This window comes from Cervus canadensis, chromosome 26, assembly GCF_019320065.1.
Source record: "Cervus canadensis isolate Bull #8, Minnesota chromosome 26, ASM1932006v1, whole genome shotgun sequence".
NCBI lineage: Eukaryota > Metazoa > Chordata > Mammalia > Artiodactyla > Cervidae > Cervus > Cervus canadensis.
Genome location: NC_057411.1, coordinates 4,465,370 through 4,477,413, shown reverse-complemented (window position 1 = coordinate 4,477,413; position 12,044 = coordinate 4,465,370).

Below are 12,044 nucleotides of genomic sequence, written 5' to 3'. Positions count from 1 at the left end.
CAGTGGGGAATAGTTTTCTGGCTCACGCATGGCCTTGCAGAATACTCAGGTTCTGTGCTGCAACTCTCTTACTGGGAGCTTTCCAGAAATTTCACACAGGGCTCTTATCCATCACAGATCCCTCAAGTACCATTAGATCTGCAGGAACAAATAGTCTGAGCATTAGGCAACGTGCATCATGGCCCTTCTGGGCAACATAGCCAGCTGATAGGTACTTTAGTTTTACAATAAGTTTGTTTCAACATCCTTACTTCTGGGAAACATATTCTGGTGGCTCTTTTGTCTCACATAATAAATTCATTCTAACACTCCCGCTCCCCTGAGTCTTCTGATTCCTTTCTCAATACTCATTCAGAGTTGTTCTAACATCTCATTTAGCACAGGCCATCAGCATAGCCAAGCTTTAAGGAGGCATGAAGGGATTGTATTAGGACTGAGTCCAGGCATCCTTGTCGAACTTTAAATCCAGAATCACAAGTAAATGGCCCCATGTCATAAATTCTCTCCTACCTAGCCTTAAAACTTGATTCCTCTGTTTTAACACTCTAAATATTTACTCTTGTATATAATCCCCTGGTTTCTATTGGTTATGTTAGACAGTTTTGCAGGTCTTTATCTATAGCTCAGTGATTCTCAATGGGGTGATTTTGATGTCCAAGGGACAGTTGGTACTGTCTGGAAACATTTTTGATTGTCATTACTGAGAGAGTTCTACTAACATCTAACGAGTAGAGGCCAGGGATGCTGCTAAACACCTATAATACACAGGACAGCCTCCACAACAAAGAATTATCCAGCCCCAAATGTCACTAATACTGAGATTGAATAATTCTGGTCTGATTGTCCCTGGAGCAGGGATTGCAATCCCCATTTAGGTTGTGCTGAGATCTGACACTGGTTACAGGCTTGAAGCAGTGGCAGTTGGGAGGATATTGGGGAAAATAAGGTCATATATAAGGCACTTGCCTCAGATATACTCTTTGCAGTATTTCCTGGCAAGGAGAGGCTGCTTTCCTTTATCAAAACGAAGGAGACTGTTGACAGAGAGGATGACAAAAAAATCTGAGCTTTTAAGATTATAAGACATGGGCACACAAATATCGTCATTCTAGATCTCAAGACTTCATTGTTTTCCTACTAGGGCTGTAGTTTTGACGTGGGTGATATTTCAAGGCTGTGCATTTAGACTGCTTTGCAGCTCTGCCACCCTTAGGATTATATACTGAAACTGATTTTTAGCACAGTCTGCTTGCTGGTTACTGTGCCCTAGAGGCTTCTGGCTTTCACAGTGGGCCATGATTTGATTATTTTTAGCCCTATCATTCGGAGAAGGCAATGGCAACCCACTCCAGTACTCTTGCCTGGAAAATCCTATGGGCAGAGGAGCCTGGTGGCCTGTAGTCCATGGGGTAGCGAAGAGTCGGACACGACTGAGCGACTTCACTTTCACTTTTCATTTTCATGCATTGGAGAAGGAAATGGCAGCCCACTCCAGTGTTCTTGCCTGGAGAATCCCAGGGACAGGGAAGCCTGGTGGGCTTCCATCGCACAGTCAGACATTACTGAAGCGACTTAGCAGCAGCAGCCCTATCATTGTTAGCCCATAGACTAACATTGCTTACACAATGCTCAAGTACCATAGCCACCGTGTAATTCAATGCTTCATTTTCTGTCTGCTCTTCATTCTAATCTACTATAGTAAAGTCCTGGTAATTAGCTTTGCTACTACTGTATGCCAGGAGTTGGCACCACTTGCAATTTATCAACAACCACTTAACCACCAGCAGGGGTCCTTATTGTCTTGTGATCAGTGTTGTAAGATCTGCCTCCAAAATCTCATACTGAGGCTTTGCTTTTTGGAGTCACTTTTGATGCCCAGGGCTCCCCTGAAAGTGAAAGTGAAAGTCGCTCAGTTGTGTCTGACTCTTTGAGACCCCATAGACTATACAGGCCATAGAATTCTCCTGGCCAGAATACTGGAGTGAGTACCCTTTCCCTTCTCCAGGGGATCTTCCCAACCCAGGGATCAAACCCAGGTGTCCCGCATTGCAGGCAGATTCTTTACCAGCTGAGCCACAGGGAAGCTCTCCCCTGAAAGCAGAGCCCCAAACAAAGGCTTATGTGTTGGTGGTTGGTTTGAGAATATGAGTCCAGGGAATAGAATAAAGGGCTCAGGGGAAACAAAATAAAGAAGGCACAAAAAGTCAATACAAGGATGCATTATTGAGTTAACAAATGCCATGTGTTGATTGATACTGTGGAACTTTCTGAGAATCCTTATGAAACGTGTCTCAGAATTCTCTAATTTTCTTGAAGAGATCTCTAGTCTGTCCCATTCTGTTGTTTTCCTCTATTTCTTTGCACTGATCACTGAGGAAGGCTTTCTTATCTCTCCTGGCTATTCTTTGGAACTCTGCATTCAAATGGGTATATCTTTCCTTTTCTCCTTTGCTTTTCACTTCTCTTCTTTTCACAACTATTTGTAAGGCCTCCTCAGACAGCCATTTTGCTTTCTTGCATTTCTTTTTCTTGGGGATGGTCTTGATCCCTGTCTCCTGTACAATGTCACGAACCTCCGCTCATGGTTCATCAGGCACTCTGTCTATCAGATCTAGCCCCTTAAATCTATTTCTCACTTCCACTGTATAATTATAAGGGATTTGATTTAGGTCATACCTGAATGGACTAGTGGTTTTCTCTGCTTTCTTCAATTTAAGTCTAAATTTGGCAATAAGGAGTTCATGATCTGAGTCACGGTCAGCTCCCAGTCTTGTTTTTTGCTGACTGTAGAGAGCTTATCCATCTTTGGCTCCAAAGAATTTAATCAATCTGATTTCAGTGTTGGCCATCTGGTGATGTCCATGTGTAGAGTATTCTCAAGTGTTGTTGGAAGAGGGTGTTTGTTATAACCAGTGAGTTCTCTTGCACTTATCTCACACGCTAGTAAAGTAGTGTTCAAAATTCTCCAAGCCAGGCTTCAACAATATGTGAACCGTGAACTTCCAGATGTTCAAGCTGGTTTTAGAAAAGGCAGAGGAACCAGAGATCAAATTGCCAACATTCACTGGATCATTGAAGAAGCAAGAGAGTTCCAGAAAAGCATCTATTTTTGCTTTATTGACTATGCCGAAGCCGTTGACTGTGTGGATCACAATAAACTATGGAAAATTCTGACAGAGATGGGAGTAACAGACCACCTGACCTACCTTTTGAGAAATCTGTAAATAGAGGAAAACAACAGAATGGGAAAGACTAGAGATCTCTTGAAGAAAATTAGAGATACGAAGGGAACATTTCATGCAAAGATGGGCTCAATAAAGGACAGATATGGTATGGACCTAACCAAAGCAGAAGATATTAAGATGAGGTGGCAAGAATACACAGAAGAACTATACAAAAAAGATCTTCACAACCCAGTTAATCATGATGGTGTGATCATTCACCTAGAGCCAGACATCCTGGAATGTGAAGTCAAGTGTGCCTTAGGAAGAATCACTGTAGTGATTTGTAAACACTGGCTTTGTAAACAAAGCCAGTGGAGATGATGGAATTCCAGTTGAGCTATTTCAAATCCTAAAAGGTGATGCTGTGAACGTGCTGCACTCAATATGCCAGCAAATTTGGAAAACTTAGCAGTGACCACAGGACTAGAAAAGCTCAGTTTTCATTCCAAACCCAAAGAAAGGCAATCTCAAAGACTGCTCAAACTACTGCACAATTGCACTCATCTCACTTTACATGTAATAACTAGTAATAATTAATGAGGTAGGAATCTTTATTATCCTTATTTTAAAGATTAGAAAATGAAGACAAAGTTTAATTATTTAGCCCAAGGACACATAGTAATATTTCAGTGAATATTCATATTCTCTTCATATTACTCTTCATATAAATATGAATACTATTCATATTCTCTTCGTATTACTGTAGTCCTCTGCATAAAGTAGACTGGGGAAGCAGCGTGAGATAGTGGAAAGTATACGGTCGCTGGGGTCATGCAGACCTGGGTTCCAATCTGGTCTTTATTAGTTCAATGACAACAGACAAATAACTCTTCTGAGCTTTAGTTTACTATCTGTAAGTTTAAGATAATAATCACCATCTTTTGGGACTGTCCTACAATTTGCTGAGATATATTTCATGTGAAGCTCTTGCACTTTACTTGGCACATAACAAATGGTAGTTACATGCGGGTTGTTTAGAAAATTAAATTGGGTAGATTTATGTTCTCAAAAGACGTAAAATAGTCCCTCAGGCCCTGAGGTCCTGTTTCCCTTTCATAGGCCAAAGGCCACATATATTAACATGATCATGTAGGATGCAATCTTGTATTTGGATAGCATGAAATAAACTTTTCGTTGTTAATGAATTCCAAGGGAAAAGTTTTTTATAAATGACCAAGAGTAGCAAATATTTTTAACAAGTTCATTTTCTTTTTTTAAAAAGTATTTATTTATTTGGCAGCACCTGGTCTTAGTTATAGCATGCAGAAACATCAATCTTTGTTGTAGCATGCAGGTTCTAGTTCCTGACCAGGGATGGAGCCTGGGACCCCTGCATTAGGAACACAGAGTCTTGGCCACTGCACTCCTAGGGAAGTCTCTGAGAAAAGTGAATATTGATATTTGAACAGTATAGGCAAAATTACCTAATAATATTGGCAGAAACTTAATCGTTTCCTCAGAGAAATCACTCTCAATATCTGCACCAGTAAAGCAGAGGTATGAAGCTTGTGGAGACTTGATTTCAGAGCCCTCAGAGTAACCCACACTCATTTCACCCCTTTTGGTGGGAGAGGGGGAGCCCCTTTTTCTCAGGTTGTGAGCCCTGAGGAAGAAGGAAAGACATGTCCTGCTAAATCCAGGACTCTGCCTGGTGAAGTACAAATGGGTGGGCTTTGTGGACTTTGGTGGAAAACTCCGTAGATCTCACAGAAGCAGATTGAGGGATAATACATTTTTGCAGTCCTAACTGACCCTTAATTTGAGTTATTGACTTTGGGTAGTAGGTCAAGGAGTCTTTATACATTTGAAGAAATCATATGGGTTTATGTAATTTCATTTTTTTCTTATTCCTAATTTTGGGGACTTTTTATTACATCTGTTACTTTGATATTTCTCTTTTCTATTTCTTAGCTTTGTTTTCTTATAGCTCATTATGCACATACCTGTCTAATGAAGGAAAAACAATTTTTCAGAGATGTCGGACCATTAGTATTAACACAAAGAATACCAAGAAAATTATTTGGGGGCAATGAGGATTCTAGCACTCCACTTTCCAGATTCTTTCTTTATCAATGGCCTCAACAGTGACAGCGTGAGAGAAGAGCTTCTGCTGGAACACACAAAAAGCAGTCAGCGCTTGTTTTGTTTTTTTTATTAGAAACAGATGTAATTATCCCCACAGGATACTTTCCACTTCTTTACAGCCTTGTAGAAGGAAGTCAGGTAGACACTAAATGAGGATGGTAGGTATCTGTATTGCTATTCATTAAATAAATACTAAAAATAGGTATTAAGCAGATATAGATGCACATTTGAACAAGATAGAAAAATAATAAAAAAAGACATACAAATACCATAAGGAAGGCAGAAGTTGGCTTGCAGAATCACATTGTATCATCAAGCTTTTTTTTATGCAGTTGCCTTATTCAATGTATGTATTATAGGGTGATATTAAAATAAAAGGCACAGGGCTAAGCTCCCTATTTACATTCACAGAGATTCTCTCAGAAGTGCAGAGATATCTCTCATCTAATTTGGAATCTCTTCTGGGAATTGACCACTTTTATGGACAAAAATACACCACCATGTTTTGGCTTGAAGTAGAGGTTAATGATGCTCAGGGTGACTACGTTAATACTCAGGTCAGGTCCTGGACACAATATTTCTCTCCTCTCTGCACTTGAGGAATTTAGCAGCAATGCTGTTGGCAAGCCTAGACATGTACCCTACAAGTGTTAAGCAAATCAAGATAAATACTAAATAGCTTGACTGTGTTTGTTTTTATGGAAAATCAATGTTTAAATACCAGTCAGTAAGTAACTTTCTGATAAGTGGCATTTAGACTGTACAAAGATAAGGTTTTGTTGGTGTTATTGTTACTTAGTGACAAGCAGTATAGATAAGTAATTTGTACCAGTGATGAAGGTCTTTGAGTGTCAAGGGCTTTCTAGGAGAGTCCCCAAGATTATTTTTCCCCCTAGAATTGTGCATTAACTCTGGTACTTCTGCAATAAGCCTGTTACCTGTTTTTCTCTAGAATCTTCAGGCAAAATATTAAAACTTGCAAAACTGAAACTCGTTCAACAATAAATCCTCATTTTCCCTCTCCCAGTCCCTGACAATCACCATGCTACTTGCAGTGAAGTTTTCTTTAAGTAGGATTTTAGGGGTAGAGAATGAGATGATTAAAAGATATTACATAAGATTTTTAAAACTTGTTTTTAAGCATCCCTATAGTATCTGGGAAATAATGAATTTATAATTGCTTGGCTCAAATTTCCCCAAGAAGGGACAAATGGTTGCTCTCGGCTCATGAATAAGCTTTTCTCAGAGGTTGTGGGAAAAAAATTAGTCTGTGTTCCATCAGTTCTCCTTTGTCAGTATTGGGCTCTGCTTACCCCCAGGTTGCAAGCTTGTAAGCTTCTCCCACAACCAGACTTCATGGTCAACGAGTCAGTGGGCTTATAGGATCATAGACACATTTGCTACTTGCTTAAAAGTTCTCTTTGTTACAAAAAAAATCTGGTCTGCTAAACATCTCATCTTTTTTTTTTTTTTTTTCAATGTTCTTTTATTTTTTTTTTTTATTTTTTTATTTTTTTCCAGTGGGTTTTGTCATACATTGATATGAATCAGCCATGGATTTACATGTATTCCCAATCCCGATCCCCCCTCCCACCTCCCTCTCCACCGATTTCCTCTGGTCTTCCATGCACCAGGCGAGCACTGTCTCAGGCATCCACTGGGCTGGTGATCTTGTTCACATAGACAGTATAAGCTTTCTTTGAAATATCCCACCCTTCACATTCTCCCACAGAGTTCAAAAGTTCGTGTTCTGTATTTCTGTGTCTCTTTTCTGTTTGCAATTATAAGGGTTATCGTTATCACCTTTCTAAATTCCATATATATGTGTTAGTATGCAGTAATGTTCTTTATCTTTCGGCTGTACTTCACTCTGTATAATGGGCGTCCAGCTTCATCCATCCATTAGGACTGGTTTCAAATGAATTCTTTTTAACGGCTGAGTAATATTCCATGGTGTATATGTACCACAGCTTCCTTATCCATTCATCTGCTGATGGGCATCTAGGTTGCTTCCATGTCCTGGCTATTATAAACAGTGCTGCGATGAACATTGGGGTGCACGTGTCTCTTTCAGATCTGGTTTCCTCAGTGTGTATGCCCAGAAGTGGGATTGCTGGGTCATATGGCAGTTCTATTTCCAGTTTTTTAAGAAATCTCCACACTGGTTTCCATAGTGGCTGTACTAGTTTGCATTCCCACCAACAGTGTAAGAGGGTTCCCTTTTCTCCACACCCTCTCCAGCATTTATTGCTTGTAGACTTTTGGATAGCAGCCAACCTGACTGGCGTGTAATGGTACCTCATTGTGGTTTTAAACATCTCATCTTTATATTTCTAAGACATCTATTAGGGCAGGTACTATAGTATGTGCTACAAGGGACTGAAAGATGAAAGTTTATATATATATATATATATATATATATATATATATCTTTAGATTATTTCCCATTGTAGTTTATTACAAGATTTTGAGTAGAGTCCCCTGTGCTATACAGTAAATCCTTGTTGCTAATCTATTTTATGCACAGTAGTTTGTTTCTGTTAGTCCCATGCTCCTGATTTATTCCTCCTCTTCTCCCTTTTCCCTTAATTTCCCTTAACCATAAATTTTTTCTATGTCTGAGTCTGTTTCTGTTTTGTACATAGATTCATTTGTATTATTTTTTTAGATTACACATACAAGTGATATAATATTTGTCTTTCTTTGTCTAATTTACTTAGTATAGTATTCTCTAGGTCCATCTACGTTGCTGCAAATGGCAATATTTCATTCTCTTTTATGGTTGACTAGTAAATATACAATTGAGGACCTTGGAATGAAGCTGGTGACTGTGGACATATCCCCTCTGTGGGGCTGTCAATTCCTTGCCTATGCAATACCTTGATATGAATTTTAAAGAAGCATGCCTTTTTTAAAGTTAAAAAAAGTTGGTAGTATATTATTACACAACCTGAATAACTCCCCCTAAGGGAGATTTCCAGAGCCCAGGCAGACAGCCAAACTCCCAGCTCCATCTAGGTGAGGAGACAAAGTCAGAGGACTCAGACTCCTGAGAGTAGCAGGAGAGCAAGAAAAGCAACGTGAGGAGTTTGTTGTTAGCAGACTGAGTTGTTGGTCTCTATCATTCCCTTGTGTTCCTAATACATATGCACATCCTTGATAAGACTTCACAGTGCATGGAATCTACTTCCCTGCACTTTGCCTTTGGACTTGGTGTAGTGACTTATTTGGACCAGTGGGTTGTTAGTGAACCTGATGTGGACAGATGTTTGAAATATGCTTGCACGGTTGGATTTGCCCTTTGTGTTCCTGTATTTGACCATAAGAATGAAGAATTTGAGTAGTAACTGGTGAAAGGTGGAAGAGAGATGTGGAGCAAACCTGAATTCAATCTGAAGCTTGGAGCCTAACCCAGCCCAGTCCAGCCCAGCTCAGCCTAGATCAACCATATTCCAGCAAACCTAAAGATATATGAGCAAGAGCTAAAAGCTTGTTGTTTATGAGCCACTCAGAGTTGTTTGTTACATGGCATTTTGTGAAAGTAGGCAGCTGATACAAAGAAACGCTCAGACTGTAGTCAAGTGGGAGTGTGGACAATTGCTAGAGTGTATGCTAGTTCACTGGTACTCTCCATGAGTGCAGACAGGAGTTCACGAAGGAGGGAGCTCTCCCCAGCCATTCCACAACTGAGTGACTTCAAATTATGGATTTCACCTGTAAATTGTCATCTCAGTTAATTTTTTCAAGGTTTATCTTTTAGTTATGATCCTCCTGTGTGGTATACAACCTGAATGCCTGGATGCGTGATTCTGCTAGTATTGGCAACTAGGTGCTAGGAATTTCAAACTGCAGTAGCTTAGGTAAAAGAGGAATAAAGAAAAATAAAAGACAGAGTCTAGAGAATTAAAGACATTTTGACTTGAAGATGAATTAAACTTTAAAAGAATAGGGGAAAAAAAGAGAAGGCAAAGGCAGAGAGAGAGGAAACATAACATAATGGTAATGTGATCCAATTTTCAGTAAGTACCTAAAGAGGTGGCGAGCAGCCCAGAGGAGATACCCCACGTCCAAGGTCAGTAGTGGCAGCTTTGAGTAGATACCCCACGTCCAAGGTAATGAGCAGCGGCTGCGTGTTACTAGAGCAGCCATGAAGAGACACCCCACGTCCAAGGTGAGAGAAATCCCAGTAAGACAGTAGGCACTGAGAGAGGGCTTCAGAGGGCAGACAGACTGAAACAACAATCACAGAAAACTAACTGATCTAATCACATGGACCACAGCCTTCTCTAACTCAATGAAGCTAAGCCATGCCATGTGGGGCCACCGAAGACGGACGGGTCATGGTGGAGAGTTCTGACAAAATGTGGCCCACAGGAAAAGGGAATGGCAAACACTTCAGTATTTTTGCCTTGAGAACCCCATGAACAGTATGAAAAGGCAAAAAGATAGGACACTGAAAGATGAAATCCCCAGGTCGGTAGGTGCCCAATATGTTACTGGAGATCAGTAGAGAAATAACTCCAGAAAAAATGAAGGGATGGAGCCAAAGCAAAAACAACACCCAGTTGTGGATGTGACTAGTGATAGAAGCAAGGTTCAATGCTGTAAAGAGCAATATTGCATAGAAACCTGGAATGTTAGGTCCATGAATCAAGGCAAATTGAAAGTGGTCAAACAGGAGATGGCAAGAGTGAACATTGACATTTTAGGAATCAGCGAACTAAAATGGGCTGGAATGGGTGAATTTAACTCAGATGACCATTATATCTACTACTGTGGGCAAGAATCCCTTAGAAGAAATGGAGTAGCCATCATAGTCAACAAAAGAGTCTGAAATGCAGTACTTGGGTGCAATTCAAAAACGACAGAATGATCTCTGTTCGTTTCCAAGGCAAACCATTCAATATCACGGTAATCCAAGTCTATGCCTCGACCAGTAATGCTGAAGAAGCTGAAATTGAATGGTTCTAGGAAGACCTACTGGAGAAGGAAATGGCAACCCACTCCAGTGTTCTTGCCTGGAGGATGCCGGGGACGTGGGAGCCTGGTGGGCTGCCGTCCATGGGGTCTCACAGAGTCGGACACGACTGAATCGACTTAGCAGCAGCAGCAGCAGCATGAAGATCTACAAGACCTTTGAGAACTAACACCCAAAAAAGATGTCCTTTTCATTATAGGGGACTGGAATGCAAGAGTAGGAAGTCAAGAAACACCTGGAGTAACAGGCAAATTTGGCCTTGGAGTGTAGAATGAAGCAGGGCAAAGGCTAATAGAGTTCCGCCAAGAGAACACACTGGTCATAGCAAACACCCTCTTCCAACAACACAAGAGAAGACTCTACACATGGACATCACCAGATGGTCAACACTGAAATCAGATTGATTAAATTTTTTGGAGCCGAAGATGGATATGCTTTCCACAGTCAGCAAAAACAAGACTATGGCTCAGATCATGAACTTCTTATTGCCAAATTCAGACTTAAAATGAAGAAAGCAGGGGAAACCATTAGTCCATTCAGATATGACCTAAATCAAATCCCTTATAATTATACAGTGGAAGTGAGAAATAGGTTTAAGGGACTAGATCTGATAGACAGAGTGCCTGATGAACTATGGGCAGAGGTTCATGACATTTTACAGGAGACAGGGATCAAGACCATCCCCAAGAAAAAGAAATGCAAAAAAGTAAAATGGCTGTCTGAGGAGGCCTTACAAATAGCTGTGAAAAGACAAGAAGCGAAAAGCAAAGGAGGAAAGGAAAGATATACCCATTTGAATGCAGAGTTCCAAAGAATAGCAAGGAGAAATAAGAAAGCCTTCCTCAGTGATCAGTGCAAAGAAATAGAGGAAAACAATAGAATGGGAAAGACTAGAGATCTCTTTCAAAAAAATTAGAGATACCAAGGGAACATTTCATGCAAAGATGGGCTCAATAAAGGACAGATATGGTATGGACCTAACAGAAGCAGAAGATATTAAAAGGAGGTAGCAAGAATACACAGAAGAACTGTACAAAAAAGATCTTCACAACCCAGTTAATCATGATGGTGTGATCATTCACCTAGAGCCAGATATCCTGGAATGTGAAGTCAAGTGGGCCTTAGGAAGCATCACTACGAACAAAGCTACTGGAGGTGATGGAATTCCAGTTGAGCTATTTCAAATCCTAAACGGTGATGCTGTGAACGTGCTGCACTCAATACGCCAGCAAATTTGGAAAACTTAGCAGTGGCCACAGGACTAGAAAATGTCAGTTTTCATTCCAATCCCAAAGAAAGGCAATCCCAAAGAATGCTCAAACTACCACACAATTGCACTCATCTCACATGCTAGTAAAGTAATGCTCAAAATTCTCCAAGCCAGGCTTCAGCAATATGTGAACCGTCAACTTCCAGATGTTCAAGCTGGTTTTAAAAAAGGCAGAGGAACCGGAGATCAAATTGCCAACATTCACTGGATCTTTGAAGTAGCAAGAGAGTTCCAGAAAAGCATCTATTTCTGCTTTATTGACTATGCCAAAGCCTTTGACTGTGTGGATCACAGTAAACTGTGGAAAATTCTTCGAGATGGGAATACCAGACCACCTGATCTGCCTCTTGAGAAACCTGTATGCAGGTCAGGAAGCAAAAGTTAGAACTGGACATGGAAAAACAGATTGATTCCAAATAGGAAAAGGATTACATCAAGGCTATATATTGTCACCCTGCTTATTTAACTTTTATGCAGAGTACATCAT